Raw genomic sequence first — 27,435 nt, forward strand, 5'->3', positions numbered from 1 at the left:
TTGTTCGTACCTCATGACTAAACGTTCTGGGTTCAAGTCCCAGGATCTGATGGCCTTGGGAGGTGTGTTCACAATGTATTCAATCAGGTTGATTACCAGCCCGTCGATCCTTCTAATCCATGGCAGGCGATAAGAGCGGGAGTTTCCTGGTCAGTTACATTGCAGGAGGCAATGGTAAACCACCACCATACTTTCCCCAGCATCATCAAGGACCAATCCAATGGAAGTCCATGGTTGCTAATGACGTCTTCGGGCTTTGTGCCTGATGGGGGAGAACTGACTTCTGCCAAGGAACCAAAAATCAGGGAACATCGATTTTAAATAACCTTTTAAAATGATTCCCTCCTGGGATGTAGGGTTCGCCGGCTGGGCCAGCATTTATTGCCCATCTCTGAGGGCATTTCCACATTGCCATGGATCTGGAGTCATATGTAGGTCAGACCAGGAGGCCGCCAGGGTAACACTGTTGCTTCACAGCTCCAGGGACCCGGGTTCGATTCCCCGCTGGGTCACTGTCTGTGCGGAGGCTGCACGTTCTCCCCGTGTCTGCGTGGGTTTCCTCCGGGCGCTCCGGTTTCCTCCCACAAGTCCAGAAAGACGTGCTTGTTAGGTGAATTGGACATTCCGAATTCTCCCTCAGTGTACCCGAACAGGCGCCGGAATGTGGCGACTAGGGGATTTTCACAGTAATTTCATTGCGGTGTTAATGTGAGCCTACTTGTGAGACTAATAAAGATTATTATTAAAGTAAGGAAGGCAGACCGCGGCGTCTGCCGCGATCTCGTTGGATTGAACAAGGCGTTCTGCGCGTCACAAATCACGCGAGGGTTCGATCGTGCCCGGGATTTCCCACTAAAGCCACCCCACTCCGCCCGGAAACCCGCGGTGCGTTGCCAGCGGGAAAAGTGAACGGCCAGAGAATTCAGAGAAGAAACCGGTAACTCAAGCTGCAGTTCCCAACTCCTCATTCTTGTTTCTCATCGCTGCCGTTACCCCAACTACCGTCAGACAGGATCACCTCAGTAATCCGCATCACAAATACGTCATTCTATCCCTCCTTCACAAAGAGAGGCTCTTACACTCCCAGTCCAGTGTCCTCTCTCACTTCGGCTATTCTGGGTTGCCATGGCAACTCCATTATTATGGGTAAGCTTTGCAGGAGGGATTCAGCACTCGTCTTCAACCACCTCAGAGAATGGAGTCATTAGCAAGGTTCCCATAGCAACTGTGAGCTCACGGGAGGCCTCATTTACTCAGCATTATTCCAGTGGCAGCTTGCCGTCTGGGCTGGACTGTGGCAGCTATCGGGTGACATCGAGCTGGCAGAATGAGTGGAATTACCTTAGTGCTCGGATTAGGAGCCCCTAATAAGTGGGCAGCAGTCTCCCACTGGGAGGTGCAAATTGAGTTACCGTAACCCACTGGCCAGGGGTCAGTCCTTTCAAACCAGCCGAAACATTCTATAAATGAGGGGTCCGCCCGCCCCCCCCCAACACCTTCCCCAACCCCCCTAACCACCTCCCTCCCCCCCCCCCCCCAATTGGGTCCTCCCTCTTCTGGGACATCCTGAAGTTGTCAATTTGCGAAACATTAGGCCCCAATATTAGGGAAGTGATAACGAGGAGATAAATCTGATTTTTAGTCATGCGGGTTGGGGGAATTGACATTGGCCACGAAACCTGGGGAGGGTGTCTCCCCGATTATTCTTCAACGTGGCTGCTCAGGATATTTTTTAAAAATAAATTTGGAGTACCCAATTCATTTTTTCCAATTAAGGGGCAATTTAGCGTGGCCAATCCGCCCAACCTGCACATCTTTGGGTTGTGGGGGCGAAACCCACGCAGACACGGGGAGAATGTGCAAACGCCACACGGACAGTGACCCAGAGCCGGGATCGGATCTGGGACCTCGGCACCGTGAGGCAGCAGTGCTAACCACTGCGTCACCGTGCCGTCCCGCTCCTCGGGATCTTTAACTTCCGCCTGTGACGACAGACAAGGCCCCGATTCAATTTCTCGTCTGAAAGACGGCGCAGCACTCCCTCAGCAACGCAGTTGGCAGTGCCAGTTTACATTATCCGCTCAGGTCTCCGGGGTGTGACTTGAACCCACGACCTTGCAGCTCAGAGACGGGAGGTGAGGATTCCCTGCCGATGGCTGACAGGGTGATCGATCAAACCAAGGAGGCGGCAGAAGAAGAGGTGAGACAATAGTTCCGATTTGGAAAATTAGCCGCCAGCCGAGGTGACCTTGTCTCTCCACAGCCTTACGGTGCAGCATCTGTCCAAGGGGAGAGGGAGAGAGGGACGGGACAGGTGGCTACACACAAATTAGTCTTGGTCGCCGAGTCCCAAGGTTGCCGATCAATCAAACCCATCTGCTGCAGATGGACACATTTCATCATCATCCATTCATCAGACAGGTCGCTGGACCTTCAGCAACTACGCCATCTAGGTAGGAGGACAGGAATGACAGGCTCGTCCAGGCAAGTGGCGCCTCGCTGGGCAACCCTTTGTGTGTCAGGTGTAGCTCGGCAAGTAGCACGATTGGTTCTGAGTTCAAATACCACTCTGGAAATTCAGTGCAATAATCGAGGCTCATACTTGAGCGCAGGGCTGAGGGAGTGCTGCACTGTCAGAGGGTCAGTACTGAGGGAGTGCCGCACTGTCAGAGGGTCAGTACTGAGGGAGTGCCGTACTGTCAGAGGGTCAGTACTGAGGGAGTGCCGCACTGTCAGAGGGTCAGTACTGAGGGAGTGCTGCACTGTCAGAGGGTCAGTACTGAGGGAGTGCTGCACTGTCAGAGGGTCAGTACTGAGGGAGTGCCGCACTGTCAGAGGGTCAGTACTGAGGGAGTGCCTCACTGTCAGAGAGTCAGTACTGAGGGAGTGCTGCACTGTCAGAGGGTCAGTACTGAGGGAGTGCTGCACTGTCAGAGGGTCAGTACTGAGCGAGTGCTGCACTGTCAGAGGGTCAGTACTGAGGGAGTGCTGCACTGTCAGAGGGTCAGTACTGAGGGAGCCGCACTGTCAGAGGGTCAGTACAGAGGGGGTGCTGCACTGTCAGAGGGTCAGTACTGAGGGAGTGCTGCACTGTCAGAGGGTCAGTACTGAGGGAGTGCTGCACTGTCAGAGGGTCAGTACAGAGGGAGTGCCGCACTGTCAGAGGGTCAGTACTGAGGGAGTGCTGCACTGTCAGAGGGTCAGTACTGAGGGAGTGCTGCACTATCAGAGGGTCAGTACTGAGGGAGTGCTGCACTGTCACAGAGTCAGTATTGAGGGAATGCCGCACTGTCAGAGGGTCAGTACTGAGGGAGTGCCGCACTGTCAGAGGGTCAGTACTGAGGGAGTGCCTCACTGTCAGAGAGTCAGTACTGAGGGAGTGCTGCACTGTCAGAGGGTCAGTACTGAGGGAGTGCTGCACTGTCAGAGGGTCAGTACTGAGGGAGTGCTGCACTGTCAGAGGGTCAGTACTGAGCGAGTGCTGCACTGTCAGAGGGTCAGTACTGAGGGAGTGCTGCACTGTCAGAGGGTCAGTACTGAGGGAGTGCTGCACTGTCAGAGGGTCAGTACTGAGGGAGTGCTGCACTGTCAGAGGGTCAGTACTGAGGGAGTGCTGAACTGTCAGAGGGTCAGTACTGAGGGAGTGCTGCACTGTCAGAGGGTCAGTACTGAGGGAGTGCCGCACCGTCAGAGGGTCAGTACTGAGGGAGTGCTGCACTGTCAGAGGGTCAGCACTGAGGGAGTGCCGCACTGTCAGAGGGTCAGTACTGAGGGAGTGCCGCACTGTCAGAGGGTCAGTACTGAGGGAGTGCCGCACTGTCAGAGGGTCAGTACTGAGGGAGTGCCGCACTGTCAGAGGGTCAGTACTGAGGGAGTGCCGCACTGTCAGAGGGTCAGTACTGAGGGAGAGCTGCACTGTCAGAGGGTCAGTACTGAGGGAGTGCCGCACTGTCAGAGGGTCAGTACTGAGGGAGTGCCGCACTGTCAGAGAGTCAGTACTGAGGGAGCGCCGCACTGTCAGAGGGTCATTGCTGAGGGAGTGCCGCACTGTCAATTTTAACGGATTCATGTCCCAAAAGCTGTTGGAGGTGGGGGTCAAAGGACATTTGGAAACTGACATTGTCAAATTGCTGTTCCGCCTGAGTATTGAGATCCAAGGTAGGTAGATGGAGCTAAAAAGAATTGATTGATGTATCAGGATTAAGGGACAGAATGGCCTCCTGCTTTTCCTGCGACTGACTTCATGGTGGATGGGGCGCACCGCGTCGGAGTGCGTGGCTGGGAATCAGCCTGTGGATCTCCCAGTCTGCTGGGACCCAGGAACCCATTGCAAAGCCACGGTCCTGCTCCTCCCCTCTGATGTGTTGGGTAAGCTGGGTCTACGAGGACTGTAGCAGTGAGAGAGACAGGCTTCCAACACTTGAAGAAATGCAATTCGATTTTATTGAACACTTAACTATGATACATGCTTTAACTGTGGGTTGACTCTATGCTGCGTGACTGGAGACCTGAGGCTAACCTGACCAGACTTACTGACTGCCACATGGTGTTTGCACTAGTTGCTGCTCACGAGCTCTGACTGTCTCAGAGGCTGCATCCCGAGAGAGCGGGAAAACTAGTGCCCTCTGACTTTATAGTGGCCGTGTCCTGTCTGGTGATTGGCTGCTGTGTTCTGTGTGTTCATTGGTCATCCTGTGTGTCAATCACTGCCTGTCTGTGCACCATCATATACATCAGTGGTTCTCAACCGGGGTTCACATGGACCCTGGGGGTCCATGTAACATTACTGGGGGTCCACACAAAAAAATACCGAATTGGGGGTCCACGGTGATATTTTAGTGGTCCATAGAGCAATTATACTTCAGAACAATTGTTATTACTGACAATCAAGTAGTAGAAAAAAATGTTTGTTTTCATGATGAATATTTACCTTTCTCTCTCTCTCTCTCTCTCGCACTGACAAAGGTCAAAGAGAGAGATTATAATCTATCTAATTTACCTTGAGTAAATACCCACGGTTGACCTGACGCTTATGCCACGTTTCTCCTTGACAAGTTTAATGAATGATTTAACACAGTAATCACTAGAAACTGTGTATATTTGATATGAATTGGTTATTTTTAGAGTAATTTAATTCAATTTAGTCAGTAAAAAGTTTTTTTCATTACTTTTCATATTAGAAAAAGTTTGGCAATGTACGAAAATACCGCTAATCCGTTTCCAACCCTCACGGTAAGGTAGATGGACTTTAGGATTAGTTTACCACGCATATAAGAAGCTTTTTTTTCTGTGGAATGGCTATGGGGGTCCACAAAAACAATTAAGAGGAAAAGGGGTCCATGGGTTAAAAAAGGTTGAGAACTCCTGATATACATGGATGTATATTATGACACCCTCCATCCCCACTCTGCACCCCCCCCCCCTCACCTCTACCCCACCCCCGCCCCCTTGCCACCTCTACCCCACCCACAAACACTTTTCAAAGGCGCGAGCCAGGTTCTGGGGGGGGCACTTTCCTCCACTTGGTCCTCAAAGGCCTCAAAGGTCTTTCCCTTCCTTTCCTGGACACGTCACTGGCCGGGGGGGGGGGCCAAGAGATCCGACCACCTCGCACCCTCCACTCAAACATTCCCGCCTCTGTAACCCAGCAACATCGATGATCTCATGGTCCAGCTGCCCGCTGTCTGCGAGCAGCTTCCCCCAGACACTGTCAGAATATCGAGAATAGTTTAAGTGCCGCCGCACTGTGCCAACACAACACAGTTTCACCCTCCTTAAAGGGACAGTCCCTCCGCCCCTCTCCATGACTCGGTGGTATTGGAGTTGGGGTTGCTAACCCAGGAATTAGAGATTACTCTGCAGGACACTGTGGGGGGAGGGGGAGACATTAAAATTTCACTTTTGTTAGAAAACTAGAAACATTTTAGAGATGGATGTTCGACTGGGTGGGGCGTTGGAGTGGGGGGAACCAGTGATGAAACCCCCTGGATTACATCCAACCAGGGTTGGCATCGCAAAGTGGGACATAGCCAATGTCCAAAAAGACCAGGCTGGGTTTCAAGTAAATGAACTACAAGCAATGGTTAGGCTGTACGGTACTTTTAAAAGCCTGGTGTGTCAGGTGTAGCTCAGTTACTAGCCCTCTGGGTTCTCAGTTCAAATGTCACTCTGGCAAGTCAGCACTATAATCAAAACTGACACTCCAGCGGAGTACTGAGGGAGTGCTGCACTGTCAGAGGGTCAGTACTGAGGGAGTGCTGCACTGTCAGAGGGTCAGTACTGAGGGAGTGCTGCACTGTCAGAGGGTCAGTACTGAGGGAGTGCCGCACTGTCAGAGGGTCAGTACTGAGGGAGTGCTGCACTGTCAGAGGGTCAGTACTCAGGGAGTGCTGCACTGTCAGAGGGTCAGTACTCAGGGAGTGCTGCACTGTCAGAGGGTCAGTACTGAGGGAGTGCTGCACTGTCAGAGGGTCAGTACTGAGGGGGTGCCACACTGTCAGAGGTGTCAGTACTGAGGGAGCGCTGCACTGTCAGAGGGTCAGTACTGAGGGAGTGCTGCACTGTCAGAGGGTCGCACTGAGGGAGTGCCGCACTGTCAGAGGGTCAGTACTGAGGGAGTGCTGCACTGTCAGAGGGTCAGTACTGATGGAGTGCTGCACTGTCAGAGGGTCAGTACTGAGGGAGTGCTGCACTGTCAGAGGGTCAGTACTGAGGGAGTACTGCACTGTCAGAGGGTCAGTACTGAGGGAGTACTGCACTGTCAGAGGGTCAGTACTGAGGGAGTGCGGCACTGTCAGAGGGTCAGTACTGAGGGAGAGCTGCACTGTCAGAGGGTCAGTACTGAGGGAGTGCGGCACTGTCAGAGGGTCAGTGCTGAGGGAGTGCCGCACTGTCAGAGGGTCAGTACTGAGGGAGTGCCGCACTGTCAGAGGGTCAGTACTGAGGGAGTGCCACACTGTCAGAGGGTCAGTACTGAGGGAGTGCTGAACTGTCAGAGGGTCAGTACTGAGGGAGTGCTGCACTGTCAGAGGGTCAGTACTGAGGGAGTGCTGAACTGTCAGAGGGTCAGTACTGAGGGAGTGCCGCACTGTCAGAGGGCCAGTACTGAGGGAGTGCTGAACTGTCAGAGGGTCAGTACTGAGGGAGTGCCGCACTGTCAGAGGGTCAGTACTGAGGGAGCGCCGCACTGTCAGAGGGTCAGTACTGAGGGTGTACTGCATTATCAGTGGGTCTGCACTGACAGTTTGATTATTTGAATAGACACAATGTGAAGTAGTACGGGGGGAAAGGTAGATGAATGACACTGAGTCATGATGGGACGAATGGCCTCCTTCTGGGTAATATGGGGAAATGCGAGTTGTTACTTACACTAAAGGTTCTTCCAAACTGCGAGTTGTTGTTGTCTGAATGCAGGTTGTTGTTTAACAGTCGCCAGTAAAGCTTTCTGTCTGATCAGGGCTTCCTGGGCTAGAAACAAGGTTGCTGACCATCATCCAGTTACTTCACGGTAAGAAGGACATCAGGTGATGCCCTCCACTGTTGAACAGTCTAGAATCTGGCTGTACAAAGTGCTCCATGTACGGTATAGAGACCAGAAAGGTATCCTGTGCTCCAGGTGTGATATGTGGAGCGGAACTGTACACAGTTCTCCAAGTGTGATATGGAGACCAGGGCCGGGATTCTCCCCTACCTGGTGGGGGCGGGGAGTCCCGGCGTGTTGGAGTGGCGTGAACCATTCCGGCGTTGGGCCGCCCCAAAGGTGCGGAATTCTCCGCACCTTTAGGGGCCAAGCCCTCATATTGAGGGGCTAGGCCCACGCCGGAGTGGTTCCCACTCTGCCGGCTGGAGTGAACAGCCTTTGGTGCCACGCCAGCCGGGGCCGAAAGGACTTCGCCGACTGGTGTAAGGTCCGCGCAAGCGCCGGAGCGTCAGCAGCCGCTGACATCACACCGGCGCATGTGCAGGGGAGGGGGTCTCTCCTGCCTTCTGCATGATGAAAACCATGGCGGAGGCGGAAGAAAAAGAGTGCCCCCACGGGCCAGGCCCGCCCGCCGATCGGTGGGCCCCGATCGCAGGCCAGGCCACCGTGGGCGCACCCCCCCGGGGCCAGATCGCCCCCCCTCCCCCCCAGGACCCCGGCGCCCGCCCGCGCCGCCAATCCTGCCGGTCAGGTAGATGGTTTAATCCACGCCGGCGGGAGAGGCTTGTCAGCGGCGGGACTTCGGCCCATCGTGGGCCGGAGAATCGTCACGGGGGGGCCCGCATACAGGCGTGGCGCGATTCCCGCCCCCGCCAAATCTCGGGGGGCGGAGAATTCGGGACACGGCGGAGGCGGGATTGACGCCGGCCCGGGGCGATTCTCCCACCCAGCGGGGGGTGGGGTGGGTCGGAGAATCCACCCCCAGAACTGTACACAGTGCTCAAAGTGTGATATGGAGACCAGCCTGAACTGTACATAGAAGTACGATATAATCAAATTTTTATACCATTTTAAAGAAATGTCTTTGCTCTTAAATCTTTGAGTTGCTTAGTTTCAGCTAACCTCATGTCTTCAAGGTTTGAGTGTGTGGCAGTGTGGCAGGCCTGGGCACGGACTCCATTCACCTGAAATTGCCGTTTTGTTTAAACGGGCATCCAATTAGTATCCATGGTTGGCTCAGACATGCGAAACAAGGCGTCTAATTATCACCTTCCACAGTCGCGTCTGAGTATCTCTGTTAATTATTGGGACAGAATCCTGAAAAATAGTCTGCAGAGCGGCTGCCATCAGACAGTTTCACAGCAATTATCCCGGGAAATGCCAAGCAGTGACCCCAGTCCATGAGCTAGGTTGTCTTTAGCCAAAACCCTCCAGACATAGATGTCAAGAGGGATATTTTCTTCCTTACAATATTTTCTGCCACTGATTCATCATATTTTCAGCCAGAAACACCCCATTGTGCTAATAAAAGAGAGATTTCTCAGCACTATTTGTGGAGGGGCGTACAGAGTCCACTCTGGAATCCTCTCTTATGCAGTGGAGAGAGTCAATTCTGCCCCCTTGCCCCCTCACAGTGTTAGCCATGGCCCAGTGGGTTGTGCTCATGCCTCTGAGTTAGCAGGTTAAGGGTTCAAGTCCCACTCCAGGGAGTTGAGCTTTAAATCCTGATATGCCAGCGCTGCGCTGTCGGAGGTGTGCTTCTTGGAAAATGTTTGAGGCAGACATAAAAGATCCCATGGCCGCAATTGGGAATTCGCAGGGCGGCACAGTGGTTAGCACTGGGGCTGGTTTAGCACAGTGGGCTAAACAGCTGGCTTGTAATGCAGAACAAGGCCAGCAGCGCGGGTTCAATTCCCGCACCGGCCTCCCCGAACAGGTGCCGGAATGTGGCGACTAGGGGCTTTTCACAGCAACGCCATTGAAGCCTACTTGTGACAATAAGCGATTATTATATTATTATTATTATAGCACTGCTGCCTCACAGTGCCACGGACCCGGGTTCAATTCCGGCCTTGGGTGACTCCGGGTGCTCCGGTTTCCTCCCAAAGTTCAAAGGTGAACAGGATAGGTGGATTATTCTGTCTAATTCCACCTTCCAGCTCTCGGTCTGTAGCCCTGTGGGTAACAGCACCTCGAGCACAAATCTGGTGTTCTTGATTAATAAGGGAATTTCTTGATTAATAAGGGGATCAGGGATTATGGGGAGAAGGCAGGAGAATGGGGATGAGGAACGTATCAACCGTGATCGATGGGCCGAATGGCCTAATTCTGCTCCTATATCTTATGGTCTTATGGAGATTGGGAAAGGTGCTATAGAAATAAAAGCCTCTCTAATTACCCAATTGCTCCGCGCAAATTGTCTGCCGTGTCTGGCGGCAATAGTGGATTTTGAAATGGGGGTCTGTAAGTGAAAAGTTTATAATCATCCCTTTCCCTCCAAGTATATGTAGGTCCAATAGAACAGAAAGCCCTTTGCTTCACTGGTAAATTCATTGCTCATTGCTGAAACTAATCCATCCAGATGATGCATTTCTCCTTTCGTCCACATCTGTCAGTCGGATGACTCTTACAAACCAAACTTGCTGTCATCGAACCACATCTCCCTGATTCACCATCCCCACTGTTTCTCACCTTGGCGGGTATTCGTCCAGGATTCTCAATTTAACAAAAGCTTAAAAAGCCAAACTTTTAATTGTGATCTTCATTTCAGGCTCAGGAAGAATTCTTAAAAAACCTTTCACAGGATGTAGGCATCGTTGGCTGGGCCAGCATTTAATGCCCATCCCTAATTGCCCCTTGAGAAGGTGGTGGTGAGCTGCCTTCTTGAACCTTTGCAGCCCACTGTGGTACACCCACAGTGCTGTTAGGGAGGAAGCTCGTGGGTTTTGACCCAGCGACAGTGAAGGAACGGCCAGTATATTTCCAAGTCAGGTGGGTCAGTGGTTGGGAGGGGAACGTACAGGTGGTGACGTTCCCTTGTGTCTGCTGCCCTTGTCCTTCTAGGTGGCAGAGGTCCCGGGTTTGGAAGGTGTTGCCTTAGGAACCTTGGTGAGCGCATCTTGCGGATGGGACACACGGCTGCCACTGTGCGTCAGTGGTGGGAGGGAGTGGATGTTTAAGGTGATGAAAGGGGTGCCATGGATTGTGTCAAGCATCTTGAGTGTTATTCCCAGATATATTCCGCCCCAATCCCTGATGGGATTCAAGTCGGACTGACCACCCACTCCCAGTTTGGTGACCACTCTCAGGGTGAAACACTGCTTCAGCCATTTGTTGGACCTGTGACCCAGCTTCCACCAGGAGGCAATCAGGTCATCAGCTCCCTTTTCGGGGGAGATAGAGGGGTCAGATCAGGGTCAGAAAGCCAGGTCAGGTAGCGAGGCTGCATTTCGGATCCGAGGCCTGGTCAGGGTCAGAGGCTAAATTGGGGCCTGGCCAGATTGGGGATCCAATCAGGTTGCGACAGACACCGAGGGGGATTGGATGTGTGTTAAAGGTTATGAAAAGGTAGAAAGTTAAAATGGAAATAGTCAGATGCTCTCGGAGGGAAGTTGATAGGCGGTCGCTAACGTCATGTTGAACCAATTGGTGAAAGTGGATCCAATCTGGTATTGAGATTAAACGCTTACCCATGCTTGCTGCACATTCCAATATTTCTCATTATGGGTTGGGGGGGGGAGAAAGGCTTTCTTCAGGAGGAAATACAGGAATTTACCAGGGGTACTTTGTGACGTTACCGGGAGATTGGACAGGGAATTCTGGTCGCTTACAGGCCATCGGCATATCGAAACAAGGTGGCTCCAGCCTCCCTACACTCTGAGATATTTGTGCAAGCAGAGATGGGAATAAGAGTGACTACGCTGGTGCTGAAATCACTGAGTCAGTGCAAATAGTGAAGGACGCATCTGTTAATTAAGTGACCAGCAGCTCCCCCTGTCGAAGACAACATTAATAACCACGGACAAATTCAACAACTGGGAGGCAGGTTTGCGGCAGATCTGTAGCGACCTGATTGCTGTCTGTGCTCCTCCTGCTGTTATAAACATTGAGGGGCTGGAACTGGCGTATAAACCCCCCTGCGCTGTATGTTTGACGTGAAATTAATACTGCAAACTCAACCTGCAATCGAGGCTCCTCACTACATTCACAGAGTGCCACCTACTGTAATGAAATAAATTGCCTTGCACTTTATGTCATCTCAAATTGGAACAGTAACGCAATGTACTTAAAAAATTTTTTTAGAGTACCCAATTCATTTTTTCCAATTAAGGGGCAATTTAGCACGGCCAATCCACCTACTCTGCACATCTTTGGGTTGTGGGGGTGAGACCCACACAGTCACGGGGAGAATGTGAAAATTCTACATAAACAGTGACCCAGAGACGGGATCGAACCCGGGTCCTCGGCGCCGTGAGGCAGCAGTGCTAACCACTGCATCACCGTGCCGACCCCTCTTAGCAAGTGTTTTAACCAACATCTCCCATTCCCTCCACATCACCCCATTGCCTTACACGTGTTAATACAGCACAGAGGGTGGCACGGTGAATATTGTCCCGGTCTTGCTGCATTTAGACATGGACTGCTTCAGTACGTGAGGATGCGCGAATGGTGCTGAACTCTGTGCAGTCATCCGCAAACATCCCCACTTCTGACCTTACAATGGAAGGGAGGTCATTGAGGAAGCAGCTGAAAACGGTTGGGTCTCGGACACTACCCTGAGGAACTGTTGAGGGGGGGGGGTGCTCGCAGGCGGGTCCTGTTGGGGTGTAGGTCAGCTTCTCCCCGCCCCCCCCCCCCAGTCCCTCGGCTTGGCGGGGGGACCCAATGGAGGTCCTGCAATTTTTTTTCTTTATTATTTCACAGGATGTTGGGCATGGGCAAGGCCAGCATTTGTTGCCCATCCCTAATTGCCACTGAGTGGCAATATTTCAAGAGTCAACCACATTGTTGTGGTTTTGGCATCACATGTAGGCCAGACCAGGCACCGTCTGCAGATTTCCATCCCTAAAGGGCCGAATTGGATGGGTTTTTACCACAATTGATAATGGTTTCATGGTCATCATTAGACTCCTAATTCCAGATTCTGCCAAGGTGGGATTTGAACCTGCGTCCCGGGGCATTACTCTGGGTGCCTGGATTACTAGCGGATGAGGGGTTCCACCAGAGATGGGGCTTGTTCGTTTACATTTTGGAGACCTGGTTGCCGTCAAGAGGTGTGTGTGTGTGTTGGGAGGGGGTTGTGTATTGTAACAAAGTTAAAATGTTGTAAGTTTCAATAAAAATATTTTCAAAAATGATTACCGATGTTCCTTTATCGCATGCGCCTCTAATTTCCTGACCATAGGCTGCCTTTGAGGTAGCACAGTGGTTAGCACAGTGGCTTCACAGCACCAGGGTCCCGGGTTCAATTCCCGGCTTGGGTCTCTGTCTGTGCGGAGTCTGCATGTTCTCCCTGTGTCTACCCTCCGGGTACTCCGGTTTCCTCCCACAAGATGGTAATTTGGGCATTCTGAATTCTCCCTCAGTGTACCCGAACAGGCGCCGGAATGTGGAGACTAGGGGATTTTCACAGTAACCTCATTGCAGTATTTATTATTATTGATGGGGAGAGCTGACTGGTGGTGATTTAACTAGAGGGTCACCACACCTTCAGGCAAGGGGGCAAAGTTGAGAAGGCGGGGCCTTCATGAATAACCCAGCAATTATGGGAATTGAACCCTTGCTGCTGGCCTCGCTCTGCATCACGAACCAGCCGTCCAGCTGACTGAGCTAAACCAGCCCTATTGGATACTTAACTAGAAACCTTCTTAACTGCACCCTCTGTGCCACCTATGCCCGGGAACGTACATCTTTCACACTGAAACACTGAGTAGCTGATGCTTTAACTACAGGAGGATTGATTTCCCCGAGAATCTGCTCCAGATTCAATCCTCTTTCCTTCCTGATCATTTTATGCAATGCTTCAGAATGACAAATACTTGGATAAAACAGTTTTTAGGGGGAAAAAATGGCTTATTCTACTTATTAAACAACGTGGTCTATGAAAATGTATTTCCTTGGTCCCAAATGTTGGGTTGAAAATCACCATCTTCAGGGAATCGGTATTCCCGAAGAACGAAGAATTCCTTTCCACGACCTTCCGTCACTGTCGCTCGGTGAAAATCCTGGATCTACCTCCCTAACCACACCGTGGGTGTACCTGCGCTGCATGGACGGCAGTGGCTCATGGAGGGGGGGGGGGTGAAGGGGCAAAATCAGGGATGGGCAAAAAGCGCTGGCGTCACCAACCACACCCTCACGTCCAGGGTGAATATTACATTTTTATTTCAATGGGTTAATGTTGAGTCAGGGCCGGGCACAAAGGGGAAGTAACAGCAACACGTTAAACAGAGCGTTTCGGGAGAGGATAACACATCTTTAAAATCATAGTGTTGCTATGACTACAACCGCAAAGCCTAAATCATGAGACACATGAATTCGACATTTATTCAAAATAAACTCAAATTAGCACCTTGGATTTAAAAAAAAAAACTTAATTCCAGATTCTCTCGAGAGCGCGATTGTATTCTTCAGTTCTGCAAGTATCTGACTACAAGGTAGTTTATGAGGGAACAGCAATCTAGAGTTTATGGCAACACGAGTTATTATGTTTACATTGGCCCACGTATTCCCAGGCCTGGCACGCGAGCCAGCCACGTTGATATGTGTTTAAGGGTCTTCCTTCCCGTTTGCCCGCGAGCGCGTTGGTACCGTCACCAGATTCCGGCTCTACCTCCCGACATTCTGCCGCCGCGGTGTCGCACTCACCTCTGAATTCGGCGGAGAATTGGGCTGAATGCCTGGTCACGAAAAGCCGCAGCTGGTGATCGAGGTTAAACGACGTGAGGTCCACATCCCAGGAACGAATGCCTGTGTTGGCGGAGGTGGGCAGAGGGGGAGGGGGGGGGGGGGCGGAGAGAGGGGGGGTGGATAGAAAGAAAACAACAGTCAGTTAGTCACTCTTAGCTTGGAGACGAGAGTTGGAACACAATGGGCTGGATTCGCCGATTTTGAGGCTATGCCTGGAGGACGTGTACAGTTCTGCGATGAAATGAATCGCGCGGCCCCAGCACCGACTGCCTGACCGGTGAGGGGCTTGCAGCCCTGCCACAAAAAACACACGGCCTTTACGAAATAAACGGCCGGAGAATAGTCGGGCCGGAGAATTGTAGCGGTCGTGCCGTACAACATGGTGCCGGCCGTGCACGGACCCGTCCTGCCAGATAATACCCCCCTGGACGACCCCCTCGCCAACCCCCCTGGATGACCCTCTCGCCAACCCCCCTGGATGACCCCCTCGCCAACCCCCCTGGACGACCCCCTCGCCAACCCCCCTGGACGACCCCCTCGCCAACCCCCCTGGACGACCCCCTCGCCAACCCCCCTGGATGACCCCCTCGCCAACCCCCCTGGACGACCCCCTCGCCAACCCCCCTGGACGACCCCCCCCACCAGTTCTCCCAGCCCTCACCGAAGCACCCCCCCTCCCCCCCCGTCAGCGGTACAGCTCCTCCCCCTGACTGCCGCCCGCCACACCGGGTTGACGAAAACTGAGAGCACATGTGAGCCACGCCGTCGGGAAGTCGGCCCATCGGGGGGCGGAGCATCGGGGGGAGGGCCTTCAGGTGACGTCCTGAGGCCGTCCCAACGACGTGCGGCGTACTCCCCGACGATGTCGTTTTGGAGGGGGCGGAGCATCGGAAAACAGGCTCCGCCCCCCACTCGGTTTGGAAACAGGAATTCTCCGCCTGATCGCCGATTACAAAATCGGCATTAGGGAGCAGAATCCCGCCCAAGGTGTCAGTTTGACTCGCTGAGCAGCAACAGTCAGCCATTTAAGGCAGAAATGAGGAAGAATTTCTTCTCTCAGAAGGTAGTGAATCTGAGGATTTCTTCACCACGGAGGCTGGGTCCTCACGTATATTCAAGGCTGAGAGAGGCAGATTTTTAATCAGTGAGGAAATCGAGGGTTGTGGGGACAAGTCGGGAAAGTGGAGTTGAGGATTATAACAGCAGATCAGTGATGATCTCATTGACTGGCAGAGCAGACTCGATGAGCCGAGTGGCTTACTTAAGCTTCTACATCTTATGGTCACCTCAGCCTCGAGCTCAGAGGGACACCCCTAACCTCGCTGGACACTTTGAGGCAGTGCTGGAGGAGTGCTGCATTTTTGGAGTTGCTTTTGGAGCATGTCCCTCCTGTCTCTCAATATCCCCCCGCACTGTGACTGGAGCCATATTTCTCAATCAACCCTCACCACCAAATTATGGATTGAGCCAGTCATATATCTCCTTGATTTTCAGGCATCTTGCTGTGTGCTACATATCTGCTGGGCAGGGGCGGATCTACTATGAGACTAATGAAGCTTAAGCTGCAGGGTCCCTAATCCCGGAGGGGCCCCAGAAGCGACTTTAGTCCACATTGCTTAAAAATTTGGGGTCAGGGCAGCACGGTGGCACAGTGGTTAGCATTGCTGCCTATGGCACTGAGGACCCGGGTTCGAATCCCGGCTCTGGGTCACTGTCCGTGTGGAGTTTGCACATTCTCCCCGTGTCTGCGTGGGTTTCATCCCCACAACCCAAAGATGTGCAGGGTAGGTGGATTGGCCACTCTAAAGGGGGCCTCACGGTAGCATGGTGGTTAGCATCAATGCTTCACAGCTCCAGGGTCCCAGGTTCAATTCCCGGCTGGGTCACTGTCTGTGTGGAGTCTGCACGTCCTCCCCGTGTGTGCGTGGGTTTCCTCCGGGTGCTCCGGTTTCCTCCCACAGTCCAAAGATGTGCGGGTTAGGTGGATTGGCCATGCTAAATTGCCTGTAGTGTAAGGTTAATGGGGGGATTGTTGGGTTATGGGTATACGGGTTACGTGGGTTTAAGTAGGGTGATCATTGTTCGGCACAACATTGAGGGCCGAAGGGCCTGTTCTGTGCTGTACTGTTCTAAAAAAAAAATTGCCCCTTAATTGGAAAAAATAATTGGGTACTCTAAATTTTTTTTTTTAAATTTGGGGTCTACTGTATAAGATGGGGTTTTTAAAAAATAATAATATTAATAATATTCAATACAAAATAATAGTTAAAATAAAAATTAAAAGATTGTTAAAGTATCATGTAGGCTAGTCGTAAACAAAAAAACTTTCAAATTAAGGATGTTTCATTCTAAATATATTTAATATAAAATAATTATAAATAATTTGAAATGAAAATCACTTATTGTCACAAGTGGACTTCAAATGAGGTTACTGTGAAAAAGCCCCTAGTCGCCACATTCCGGTGCCTGTTCGGGGAGGCTGGTACAGGAATTGAACTGTGCTGCTGGCCTGCTTTAAAAGCCAGCTCTTTAGCTCTGTGCTAAACCAGCCCCATTATAGTTAAAACACTAATAACAGTTATGACAGAAATACAAACAGCAGATGACGTGACAAAAAAGGGGAGCCGTTGAAAAGGCATTCACAATGCTAACGTGAATTTTCAACGTGGTCGCACTCGTGATAGCGATCTAGACAAGAATCTTTTTCAATAAAGTGTGAATCAGAAGCAAAAGGTTTGTGTGAAGATATCACCTCAAGTTATTCGGATGCTTCCAAACGCATTGTTACAAGGAAATTTTCAGATGGAACAAGTGGCATTGCCTCTTTGAGAGGAGCTGACAAATTTGGGATAGAAGTTCGATATCAACTCTATGACTGCTCGATAATCCAGTTACGCAAGAGGATTGACCCATGTGAGCAGATTGCGAAAAGGTTCAAGTTCCTCTCAGAATTGGTGAACAATTCTGAAATTGATGAGGACAGTATTAAACTTATAATAGCGTATTACAAAGATGATATTGACCACAAATTAGTAAACGAGTGCTATCAGTGCAAAGAATATTTGCACCTTAGGAAATCGCAGAACACAGAAGAAAATCTGCCTCTGTCGGAAGAGCTCCAGGGTTGCAGAATAATTCATTATTAAATCAGTGTTGTTTAATCCCTTGGGCACCAGCCATATGTGGTGAATTAGGAATCCAGGAGCGGACACGGCCGGAGAATCCCGCCCGAGGTCAATGAACTCCTCCATTGTCCGCGTCTTGCTCGTGGCGGGATGGGGGCGGGAGAATCCAGCCCCCAGGTGTTGTGAATCAACCTCACTTCCACACGGACCACAGGGCTAAGTCAGTGTATCTTCATGGGGCTAAAGTTGGGTTTGACGCCTCTAAATTGAAGTGAGGCTGTGTGTGTGTGTGTGTGTGTGTGGGGGGGGGGGGGGGGGGGGGGGGGGGGGGTGTTAGGGGAACCAGATCCAGGCCGGGGTTCCCACTCTTCATTACACTCTTTAATGATTCCTTCTTGGGTAGCATTTATTGCCCCTCCCTAATTACCCTTGAATGGCCTGGTTTTCTCATGTCGGACAGACTAGGTAAGGGTGGCAGACGTCCTCCCCCAGGGGGACATCACTGAACCAGATCGGCTTTAATGGAAATCCAAAACTTCCATAATTACCATTCGTGAGACGAGCATTTTATTCCCAATTTAACTATTCCCTGAATTGAAGTTCTCCCAGCTTCCACGGTGGGACTTTAAGTGGGTGCTTGTTAGATGAATCGGACATTCTGAATTCTCCCTCTGTGTACCCGAACAGACGCCGGTGGGGGCAGCACGGTAGTATTGTGGATAGCACAATTGCTTCACAGCTCCGGGGTCTCAGTTTCGATTCCCGGCTTGGGTCACTGTCTGTGCGGAGTCTGCACATCCTCCCCGTGTCTGCGTGGGTTTCCTCCGGGTGCTCCGGTTTCCTCCCACAGTCCAAAGATGTGCAGGTTAGGTGGATTGGCCATGATAAATTGCCCTTAGTGTCCAAAATTGCCCTTAGTGTTGGGCGGGGTTACTGGGTTATGGGGATAGGGTGGAGGTGTTGACCTTGGGTAGGGTGCTCTTTCCAAGAGCCGGTGCAGACTTGATGGGCTGAATGGCCTCCTTTTGCACTGTAAATTCTATGATTCTATGACTAGGAAATTTTCACAGTAACCTCATTGCAGTGTTAATGTAAGCCTACTTGTGACAATAATAAAGATCATAAAAGATTTTTTAAAAAATAGAGTACCCAATTAATTTTTTCCAATTAAGGGGCAATTTAGCGTGGCCAAACCACCTAACCTGCACATAGAACATAGAACAGTACAGCACAGAACAGGCCCTTCGGCCCTCAATGTTGTGCCGAGCCATGATCACCCTACTCAAACCCACGTATCCACCCTATACCCGTAACCCAACAACCCCCCCTTAACCTTACTTTTATTAGGACACTACGGGCAATTTAGCATGGCCAATCCACCTAACCCACACATCTTTGGACTGTGGGAGGAAACCGGAGCACCCGGAGGAAACGCACGCACACAGGGGGAGGACGTGCAGACTCCACACAGACAGTGACCCAGCCGGGAATCGAACCTGGGACCCTGGAGCTGTGAAGCATTTATGCTAACCACCATGCTACCCTGCTGCCCCAACATCTTTGAGTTGTGGAGGCAAAACCCACGAAAACACGGGGAGAATGTGCAAACTCCAAGCGGATAGCGACCCGAGATCGAACCTGGGACCTCGGCGCCGTGAGACTGCAGGGCTAACTCACTGCGCCACCGTGCTGCCCTATAAAAGATTATTTTAATGCATGTCAAGAGAGCACTAGGTTAGTCAGTCTGTTTGTTAGCTCAGTAACCATTATCACTACGACACCGTTCTACTAAAACCGATGAGGCTGCTTGATTGTGAGACCTTATGTGGGCGAATAGCCTTGTCAGCTCTCACTGTTTAGAGATGTACATGTCTCAAGGTGGGTGTGGGAGTTGCAAGGAAGCAGAGAAGATCCCAGATAACTTTGTGCCGACCACAGTCATTAACCTCTTGCTCTCTGGAGTCGTCAGATTATGAATTAGGACAGAGTTTCAGTAGGAGACCTGAGCTATCATCGATCCAATTTCAGCTGATTAAACTGTGAAAGAACCAGCCCTTTGTCGTGTGTGTCCCTCCCTGTCTCCGCCGGATGCCCTTGAAGCTGGTACCCTCCCTGATCGGTGGATTAAATGCACAGTCATACTGCAGCAGTGCTCCTGTTCTTTCACAGACCTTATCGATCGATCGAGAGAGTGAGATAGAGAGAGAGATGCTGGTCTCTTTAATATCCATGTCTACTCAGTGGCTGGAGTCTGCATTCCCACTTAGATCAGCCAGTCTGCCTTTATATTTGTGCAGTCACTGTCTGGAGCGAGTATTATTCACTTGACTCAATAACACAGGGCCCCCAATAAAGACTGTGCCAAACCTCCTACTCACGCAGCTTAGTCAGAATGTCATGGCTTCAACTCCCACTCCAGAGACTGGAGCACAGAATCCTGGCTGACCCCCCCCCCCCCCCCCCCCCCCCCCCCCCCCCCCCCCCCCGGCGCAGTGCGGCACTGCCGGATTAGGGTCTTTCAGGTGAGTCGTTAAAGTGAGACCCCCACCTGCTCTCTCAGGTAGATGCAAAAGACCATCCCCCCCCCCCCATCTCCTACCATCCCCCCTCCCCCACCATCCCCTGCCCCCTTCCCCACCATCCCCCTTCCCCCCTCCTCCACCATCCCCCACCACCACCCCCGCACCCACCCACCATCCCCTGATCATTCCCCCTTCTCCGAGCATCCCCCCCACCACCCCCTCCCCCCACCATCTCCCTTCCCCCAACATCCCCTCCCCCACCCATCCCCCTCCCCCACCACACCCCAACATCTCCCCACCACCCCCTTCCCCCCCACCACCACCTCCCCCCACCATCTCCCCACCACCCCCTCCCCACCACCACCCCTTCCCCATCTCCCTCCCCCACCATACCCCCTCCCCCACACCATCCCCCCTACCCCCACGTCCCCTCACCATGTCCCTGCCCCCATCATCTCCCTTCTCCCACCATCCCCCTCCCCATCAACCCCCTCCCCCACACCATCACCCCACCCCACTCTCCCCATCACCATCCCCCCACCACCCCCCTCCCCACCCCCACCCCCCTCCACCACCATCTCCCTCCCCCCTCCACCACCATCTCCCTCCCCCCACCATCTCCCCACCACCCCCCTCCACCACCATCTCCCTCCAGTCCTGTGGCTGAGAAAGGCGCTATCTCAAGGGAAGTCGTTCTTTCCTTAATCCAAGGGCTCTCACTGGAGACATGTTCAGCAGTTTTTCACCACATTTCCCCCGCGTGAGAACTGCTCTGTTTAAGGTGTGTCTGAATGGAGATGCAGCATTGGGGGAATAGTGTGTGGGATTACACTGTGTAATTACTTAGGCTTCCCGGAGAGGGAGCCTGGATCGGAATGTGAAAATTAACCTCAACAACAACCGTCGCCTGCATTTATATAGCACCTGTTGATGTAGTAAAACATCCCACAGGGAGTGTCAGAGGAGCATCTTCAATTATGGAGATATCAGGGTCAAAGGTTTGGTCAAAAAGGTCAGTTTTAAAGAAGTTTAGGGGTGGGGGGGGTGGGGGGGGTGGGTTCCAGAGCTTGGAGTCCGGGTAGTTGGAGGCTCGGCCAATGACCAAACTGGGAGCCAATGAAGGTCAGGAAGTACAGGGCTGGATTCTCAGGTCCCCCAGCAGAGTGCTGTTCGGCAACCGGAGGCGATTGTCTGGCAGCGGCATCTCCTCCTCATGTCCTGGCCAGCATTCCTCCTTTGACCAACCCCGCACTAAAAGTAATATTGGACATTCAATTCATTGCCTCTGGAGGCACATTGCTCTGCCCATCCTGGCTGCCAAGCAGACAGGGGTGCCTGCACTTCAAAATGTTCCTTTGCGTCGTCCTGCGACATAAGGTGCTATACAAATGCAGCGTCTTACACATGTGGAATCCTGCAACAAAAGGGCGCTATACAATTGCAACTCCTCCCTCACTTTTTATGCCGTTCCTGAGGAAGGTTTGGAAAAATTCTAAGGTAGGGTTTGGATGACAGGCCATTCAGCCTGTTGAATATCACCATTCTTTTTTTTTTAAATTTAGATTACCCAATTATTTTTTCCAATTAAGGGGCAATTTAGCGTGGCCAATCCACCTACACTGCACATCTTTGGGTTGTGGGGGCGAAACCCACGCAGACACGGGGAGAATGTGCAAACTCCACATGGACAGTGACCCAGAGCCGGGATCGAACCTGGGACCTCAGCGCCGTGAGGCGGTTCTGCTAACCACTAGGCCACCGTGCTGCCCAATATCACCATTCTAACCCTCCCACTCCCTTTGGTGTCCTTAACAATGAATAGCTCACTTGCTTCACACTTTGCAACCAAATAGAAAGAAAAACTTGCATTGATACAGTGAGCCTTTCACAAGCTCACGTCACCCCCAAAGTGCAGTACAGCCAACAAAAGTGTGGTCGCTATTGCAATGTAGAAAACGTGGCAATCAATTTATACGCAGAAAGCTCCAACAAAGAGCAAGAAATAAACGGTCTTCTGTCTTTTAGGCTGAGGAATAAATGTTGTCCAGGATCCCTCTGCTCTTCGTGATAATAATAATAATAATAATCACTTATTGTCACAAGTCGGCTTCAATGAAGTTACTGTGAAAAGCCCCGAGTTGCCACATTTCAGCGCCTGTTCGGGGAGGCTAGTATGGGAACTGAACCTGTGCTCCTGGCATTGTTCTGCATTACAAGCCAGCTGTTCAGCCCACTGTGCTAAACCAGCCCCCTATTCTTCGAAGGGCAACAGTGGGATTTTTTGTTTTTCCATCCACCTGGGGGAGTTGAGCCAAAAGATGTCTGTGCTGACAGTGCGGCACTCCCTCGGTGCTGCAGAGCGTCAGCCGAGTGTCTTGTGCTCCAGTCTCGACAGTGGGTCTTGGAACCAGGACTCGTCTGACTCAGCGACACGAAGCTACAAGACGATCCTTAGAGTCTCACCGTTATGAGATAATGTACTAACAGGCAATGTTACTTGATTTAGATCCTGGCTGACTCTGTTAGTTGCCAGCAGAATTTTGCTTTCCGATCTGTACAGTGAGACCAAACGCCCAAATCACCCAAGCAAACAAACCCTAACTACAGAAATAAAGAAACCAAATATCAGTGTGGGGACGGAGTTACATTGAAGCGCAGACTGGGCAAAGATTGTAGGTTCCCTCTCCTGAAGAAGCATTAGTGAAGCAGTTGGGTTTTTTATCAACAACCCAACAGCATTCGTGGTCACTTCCTTTTTAAAAAAAAATAGATTTAAAGTACCCAATTCTTTTTTTTTTCTAATTAATTCCAGGGCAATTTAGCGTGGCCAATCCGCCTAACCTGCACATCTTTGGGTTGTGGGGGGTGAGACCCACGCAGACACAGGGAGAATTTGCAAACTCCACACGGACAGTGACCCGGAGCCAGGATCGAACCCAGGTCCTCGGCCCTGCGAGGCAGCAGTGCTAACCACTGCACTGCCGCGCCGCCCCATGGTCACTTCCAACTTTGCAGACTTCATCAAGCTAAATTCAAACTCTGAAAACTGCCCTGGTGTCTTTTGAGTCCGCACTCTCTGGTTTAATAGCTCTCTAACATAATAACTGCACCACCAGATGGGTGCAAATGCTTTCTGTATCAATAGTAACTTAATCGCAGCGAGTATATGTACCCTGACCACATCAGGCAGACAAAATGGGAGCAACTGAAATCAATTGTTCTACTGCACTCACTGATCGCCAAACACAGAATAAAAATCGTGATGAGTGGGAGTCGATTTCACTGCAAAATGACACTGTATCACATCCAAGCCAAGTCCCACAGTTGACGCAGGATTTTGTTTTGTCCACTCTTAGCAGTACTTTGGCACACATCAGTGGTGCTGCGGCTCGTAGCACTGCACAGTGAGGTTCCTGTGCCAGCAGAGAGGGCCAAGTTACCACTCCCCTCCCCTGAGGGTGCCGTCTCCTGCTTGGGGCAAGTAATGGGTGGCACGGTAGCAAACTGGTTTGCACTGTTGCTTCACAGTGCCAGGGACCCGGGCTCGATTCCTGGCTTGGGTTACTGCCTGTGCGGAGTCTGCACGCTCTCCCCGTGTCTGCGTGGGTTTCCTCCGGGTGCTCCGCTTTCCTCCCACAGTCCAAAGGTGTGCAGGTTAGGTGGATTGGCCGTGATAAATCCCTTTATTGTCCAAAAAGGTTCGGCGGGGATACGGGGTTAGGGTGGAGGTGTGGGTTTAAGTAGGGTGCTCTTTCAAGGGGCCAGTGCAAACTCAATGGGCCGAACGGCCTCCTTCTGCACTGTAAATTCTATGAACTTTGCCAGGAAATTGACTCTGAAATTCTGGGGAGGGTGCTGCCGGAGGAAGGAAGTATGGGCTTGCATTTGCGTGGCACCTTCCATGTGCTCAGAACACCCAATGAGGTCCTTTCGAAGTGTGCCAGTGCTGTAATGTAGGGAACGCAGTCACCAATTCGCAGACAGCAAGACAGGATGAGAGCAGCGATATCCCCCTGGAATATGTGCTGGATCTCAGCTTCTCAGGATATTTATAAATGACTCGGAGGAGGGAACAGAGAGCTGTGTATCTAAATCTGCTGACGGCACTGGGTTAAGTGACACACTAACTAATGTAGGCAGGAGCAGAAAGTTGCAAAGTTAGATTAAACGAGAGGGAAAAAACTGTTGCAGATGGAGCTTCATGTGGGAACGTGTGAGCGCATCCTCTCAGACCTAAGGAAGATAAATCTGAATATTTTCGAAATGGTGAGAACATAGAACATAGAACAGTACAGAACAGGCCCTTCGGCCCTCAATGTTGTGCCGAGCCATGATCACCCTACTCAAACCCACGTATCCACCCCATACCCGTAACCCAACAACCCCCCCCCCCCCTTAACCTTACTTTTATTAGGACACTACGGGCAATTCAGCATGGCCAATCCACCTAACCCGCACATCTTTGGACTGTGGGAGGAAACTGGAGCACCCGGAGGAAACCCACGCACACAGGGGGAGGACGTGCAGACTCCACACAGACAGTGACCCAGCTGGGAATCGAACCTGGGACCCTGGAGCTGTGAAGCATTTATGCTAACCACCATGCTACCCTGATGGGGACTGTGGAGGAGCAGAGAGAGTTAAGAGGCTCATGTACAGAAATCATTGCAAACTAGTGGACAGGTACAAAAGAATAATTAAAAAGGCAAATGCAATGTTAGCATCTAGCTCAAGGAGGCTGAATATGTTGCTACAGTTATTTACGGCTTTAGTTAGACCGCATCTGGAGTCCTGCATTCAGTCCTGCCTGGCCAGCTCTTGAAGGATATATTGGCATTGGAGGCTACAAGTTGCTAGAATTATACCAGGGCTAAAAGGGTTAAGTGGGCGGCACGTTGGCACAGTGGTTAGCACTGCTGCTTCACAGCGCCAGGGACCCGGGTTCAATCCCAGCCTCGGGTCACTGTCTGTGCAGAGTCTGCACTTTCTCTCCATGTCTGCATGGGTTTCCTCCAGGTGCTCCGGTTTCCTCCCATAGTCCAAAGATGTGCAGGTTAGGTGGATTGGCCATGCTAAATTGCCCCTTAGTGTCCAAAAGGGTTGGGGTTACGGGAATAGGGTGGAGGTGTTGGCCTAAGTAGGGTCTTTCCAAGGGCCGGTGCAGACTCGATGGGCCAAATGGCCTCCTTCTGCACTGTTGGGATTCTATGAAATTCTGAGAACAGATTTGATGGACTGGGCTTGTGTTAACATAAATATAGAATGTTAAAGGGTGATCTATCTCAGACGTTCAAGATGATGGAAGGATGTGATAGCGTTTATAAGACAATAAACTACATGTAGATTTGAACTTGTAAAGAGGGTTATTGTAAATTGAGTTCTGACAATAGGAGGAGGATGAACAAATACAGACTAGGGCATGGCCACAACAACAGCGAAGACGGTGAGATGCTCCACAGGAATATAGCCAGATCAAAAAACATGAACATTGAGCCAAAGTTGTCTGATGGAGAAGTAAAAGCCTAGGAAAAGTGTTGGGCGCTAAGAGAATTTCCATTCCAATTCACTTCCCACACAAAGCTCCGCATTCAGGCAGACGTTCCTCTGTTTCCACCGCTAGTAATTCCCAGAACAGGTCACTCGTCTGTCGCCGGGGGGCTTATAGCTTGAGGTCGCCAACCCACATCAAATGTGGCTGACCGGGAGTCTCTCCCGCTCTTACCGCCGGCCATTGGTGTGTTTGGAGGGATTTTCAGGTTGACGTTCAACCTGTTTAGCCGCGTTATGAACGTACCTTCCTTGGCTGTCAGGTCCTGGGGTGGGACTCGAACCACAGCTTCTGGCTCAGAGACAGCAACACTAACCGCTGTCCCACAGACCAATGGGGAGAACTGGCAGAGGGTTATAAGTTAGGAGGGGGCGGGCGGCACGGTGGCGCAGTGGTTAGCAAGGACCCTGGTTCGATCCCACCCAGGTCACTGACCGTATGGAGTTTGCACATTCTCCCCGTGTCTGCGTGGGTCTCACCCCCACAACCCAAAGATGTGCAGGTTAGGTGGATTGGCCACGCTAAATTCCCCCTTAATGTGAAACATTTTAAAAATAAGTTAGGAGGGAGTTAGGACTTGGAGCTGAATTCAAGAAGCTCCTCACATGGAATTAAATTATGCTAATAAAGCGCTACAATGAATTTCTGCTAATAAGGGCCCTACAATTAAATTTCACAAACTGTACAGTTTAAATTGTACAAGAACATCATTAACTCACCAATTATTTTAACAGTTCCTGGAGATTAAGCCACTTCTCAACTATCTCCTATTATGAGAATTTTAAAATAGACCAACATTTCAAAACAATATTCCATACAATATGCCCAACCGAGGTTGATTTTTACTCCATATCATGGCTCCCCTTCCTCTTATCTCTCCTCACAGGCCATCCCTTCTGGAGCAGGGTCATTTACTCCCAGTGTTGGATTCTTCACAATCGGGACCCCATCTACCCATCTTGACTTAGCTCCATGGAATAATCCAATGTTGCAATCAGATCCACGGATCCGCCTGTCCCTCCGGGAGGGTCTCCTCTAGCTCTTTCCACCTTCCCTTCGTTAGAATCACAGAGGAGTACAGCACAGAAGGAGGCCACTCAGCCCATGGCTGTTTCAATGAGCTGGCCCTAATCCTCCCTCTTCCCGGATATTCCAGCATTCCCTTCCCCCTTCATGTGTTTTTCCAGTTCCCTTTTGAAAGTTACTGTTGAATCTCTATCCTATAAGGAAGCGCTGTGCAGATCCTGATCACTTTAAGACCATAATATGCAGGAGCAGAAGTAGGCCATTCAGCCCATCGAGTCTGCGCTGTCATGATGTTTTAGCCTTCGTCTCATTGATCGCTCACTGGCTCGCGGGACGGAGTCCAACTTCTCCACCCAGTGCCTCAGTGTGACTCGGGGAATGTATGGAGTTCTTGTACTTGGAAAAGGCAAAAGTTTCTCTGGGGGGGGGGGGGGGGTTTCCATAGTGAGATGGGGTCTGTTTTTTTTTTAAATTTCGAGTACCCAATTATTTTTTTTCCAATCAAGGGGCAATTTAGCATGGCCAATCCACCTACCCTGCACATCTTTGGGTTGTGGGTGTGAGACCCACTCAGACATGGGGAGAATGTGCAAACTCCACACGGACAGTGACCCGGGGATCAAAGCCGGGTCCTTGGTGCCGTGAGGCAGCAGTGCTAACCACTGCACCACCGCAGAACACAAACAAAAAATGGTCTGTCCCCCCCCCCCCCCCACCGAATTTCTATTAATGCATCATATAATCCAGAACCTGAACTCCTCTAATATCTCCACTATCTCATTCAACAGATTATTCCAACCATTTACCATTCTCCAGACGAGAATTATTTTTCAGGATCCACTTTAGATTGATTTCTCAATTCGAATTTAATTCCCATTCCCTCCT

At 51.2% G+C, this 27,435-nt stretch overlaps 1 protein-coding gene across 1 annotated transcript in view; it reads right to left on the reverse strand.

The window, feature by feature from the left end:
* The window catches only part of LOC119956717 (microtubule-associated protein 1A-like), a 168,088-nt gene that overhangs the window by 132,685 nt on the left and 7,968 nt on the right, over positions 1 to 27,435 (reverse strand). Inside the window, 1 exon segment of the mRNA XM_038784053.1 lies at positions 14,288 to 14,389. The gene's annotated coding sequence lies outside the window, so the exon portion shown is untranslated.

This window comes from Scyliorhinus canicula, chromosome 24 (genome assembly GCF_902713615.1).
Source record: "Scyliorhinus canicula chromosome 24, sScyCan1.1, whole genome shotgun sequence".
Lineage (NCBI taxonomy): Eukaryota > Metazoa > Chordata > Chondrichthyes > Carcharhiniformes > Scyliorhinidae > Scyliorhinus > Scyliorhinus canicula.